Genomic DNA, 3,065 nt, shown 5'->3' with positions numbered 1-3,065 from the left:
AAACTGTCAACAGAACCTAGAGACACAGAACCTACATGGCAAGAGAACCTGACTAGAACCTGGCTGGAGAACCTAGCGAGGGAACATGGCTACAGAACCTGGCTAGAGAACCTGTAGAACCTGGCTGGAGAACCTAGCAAGAGAACATGGACACAGAACCTGGCTGGAGATCCTAACCAGAACTTCGCTGGATATCCTGACCAGAACTTGGCTAGAGGAACCTGGCTATGATGATCACCCGATGGCTGCCTCCGTGTCAAGAGAACCTGACTAGAACTTGGACAGAACCTGGCTGGAGAACCTAGCGAGGGAACATGGCTACAGAACCTGGCTGGAGATCCTGACAAGAGAACCCAACTATGCTGATGAACTGAACACTGCCTCTGTGCCATTCATTCCTTCTTCGCCGACTCCGTCCACACCTTTGGGGACCCCTGGACCCGCTGGGGTTGGACCCCGGCAGGCATGTGCCTGGGTTGCGGGCACATTCCCAGTGGGAGATGTGCAGGAGGCAGCTGATCGGTGTTTCTAACTCTCTATCTCTCTACCTTCCTCTCTGTAAAAAAATCAATAAAATATATTTTTTTAAAAAAAGAAGCATTAAAAGTTAAGATGGTGCAGGGTTGAGCTTGTTTAAAGAAAGGCTAAGGATGTGGTGTATATATACACAATTCAGCCATAAAAAGGAATGAAATCTTGTCATTTGCAACAACAAAAATGGCCCTTGATGGGATTATTCCAATTGAAAAAAAGTCAGACAATGACAAATACCATATCTAACTTATATGTGGAATCTAAAAACTAAAACAAAACTCCTCCCCCAAAGCAAAACAAGCTCTTAGATACAGAGAATATATTGGTGGTAGCCAGAGGTGGGGGGCAGGGGTGCCGAAATGGGTGAAAGGAATCAAAAGGTAGCAACTTCCAGTAATAAAATAAGTCATAGGGATGACATGTACAGCATGGTGAATATAGTTAATAATACAATATTGCATATTTGAAAGTGGCTAGGGGAGTTTGCCTTACAAGAAAAAATTCTGTAACTATGTATGGTGACAGATGTTAATTGTGGTGATCATTGTGCAATATATACAATATTGAACCATTCTGATGTACACCTGAAACTAATATAATGTTGTATGTCAATTATATCTCAAGAAAACAAAAGGCTAAGGTGGAAGCCAGTGAGGTCCTGAGACTAGTCATGATGTTCCAGAGCAATTGCAAGGCATCCTGTTTCAATGGCTTCAAAGGTTTCTTCAACAGTGTTGGTAAGAGAAACAAATAGCAACTCTGTGAATTAGATGTCATTAAAAACACTCAGAAAATGGCTAAGGAGCTTGTCATATTGCCCCTGGCTGTAGCCACAGTGGCAGAGCTGTGCTCCTCAAAACTAAACACTGGCACTGAAATACCTCACAGACAGCAAAATTAATTTCCTGATTGTTAATACCAAACAGCAATTACAATCAACATCTTTTTTATTGTCCTTAAAATAAGTTAGGCAGTGATTTATGTAACTGGCTGGCTAAAAGAACAAGAGAAACTCATCAAATGAAAACAATTCCTCAGAACCCAGAAATCTACCAAAAGCCAGACTGTGTAGTGTAGCCTATGCTTCTTTATCTTAGGAAAGCATTTAACCCTTAAACGGTTGCCTCTGTCAGTATTTCTAGGCACCTACTGCCCGGCTAACTCATCTGGGTGCTGTTGCACCAACTAGCCCTACCTTTTTCATTTTCCAGCTAATTCTGAATGACCCAGATCCGCTGATCCTTCAAGGCCCACCTCAAAAGTCACTTCCTTTATGATCCCCTTTTGGGGATCATAACCATAACAAAACCCCTAACAGGTGGTAACGCCATGTGCAATTAATTCCTGCCACAGTCTATAGCCTAGTTCTTTCTCTAAGTTCTTTGCCGGCAGAAGCTATACTTGCACTTAGGTCTGTTGTTTTCTCTGCCCTGCAGCTGCAGGTAGAGCCCAAACAGATGAAGGTGGGCTCCGTGGGCAGCTAGCGATCTCAGCACCCAGAAGTGGGCGGCAGCCAATGCCAGTCCACCGCAATGAGGCCACAGAAACTCTTCCGCTACCTTCACTAAGAAACCAACACACTGCCTCCTCACTCCTAGACGGTAAATTAGCTTGGAGTCATGGAGTATAATATATATCTTGGTTGCACAACAGGTCTATTTCCTTCCAAAGCCCGGAGATGGGATGAGGAAGCAGGAAGCTGCCCTTATCCTTCAAGCACTGAGGGAGCATTCATCTACAGATGGGACACAAATGCGCAGACCCCAAGCTGACCCAAAAAAGTGCTACAGGGACCACTGACTGACCAAAGACTCATCACCAGCCTTGCAGTTTCCCCTCCCACTACCTCCCACAGCGGCTCACCGAGGAGTCGGGAGAGCAGCAGTTCAGGACGAGCCACAATCCCCCCGGCCAAAGCAGGCTGCAAAGAAGCCCATCCTTCCTCACTCAGTGGGGCTGCGATCTGCTCGTGGGGAGCTCAACTACAGACATCTGGTTCTCCAGCACAGGCCTCCTCACCAGCTGTCCACCGGCTACGATTATCCCCACGATCCGAAACAGCACAGCAGGCCTCGCTTCGTTCCTGATGCTGCCTACCCAGGGAACTGGGCCTAAATGCCTCTAGACTACCTGGAGGCCATTCCGTAATTTACTTGATGAAAATGTACGTGAAGATAATGATCCACCCGTCTCTGAACAGTGACCAGGCTTGACACATAAAATGCCACGATTTCACTTGAAGTTTCTGCGCGTCCCTGGGTCTCTACCCCGCCCCACTTCCGTCTGAGATGTTTATAATGTGCAAACGTAGAATAACGGAAACACGACCCCAAGTCAGAAAACGGCAAACTACCAAAATGCTCCCGAGGCCAAATCCAAACCATCCCAGCCTCAGCTCCGACCGTGGGAAGTCCAGGCACCTCGAGGGCAGGGAGGGAACTGGGCTGGCAGGGAGGGAACTGTGCTCGAGGGATGCGGTGACCAGGCCGAGGCCACCGGCGCCGGCTAATGCGGGACGACCCTCGCCGGCA

General features: G+C 47.3%; 1 protein-coding gene across 2 annotated transcripts in view; it reads right to left on the bottom strand.

Annotated features, from left to right (window-relative positions):
- The window catches only part of TMEM248 (transmembrane protein 248), a 25,348-nt gene extending 22,442 nt beyond the window's left edge, over positions 1-2,906 (bottom strand). For both annotated transcript variants that reach the window (XM_006770848.2, XM_015568558.1), the window contains exon 1: positions 2,888-2,906. The gene's annotated coding sequence lies outside the window, so the exon portion shown is untranslated. The remainder of the gene's footprint in view (positions 1-2,887) is intronic.
- Between the last annotated feature and the right edge of the window lie 159 nt (positions 2,907-3,065).

Source organism: Myotis davidii, unplaced genomic scaffold, assembly GCF_000327345.1.
Source record: "Myotis davidii unplaced genomic scaffold, ASM32734v1 scaffold424, whole genome shotgun sequence".
NCBI lineage: Eukaryota > Metazoa > Chordata > Mammalia > Chiroptera > Vespertilionidae > Myotis > Myotis davidii.
Note: the sequence above shows the minus strand (reverse complement) of the source record. Positions and strands in the feature narration are given on the sequence as shown.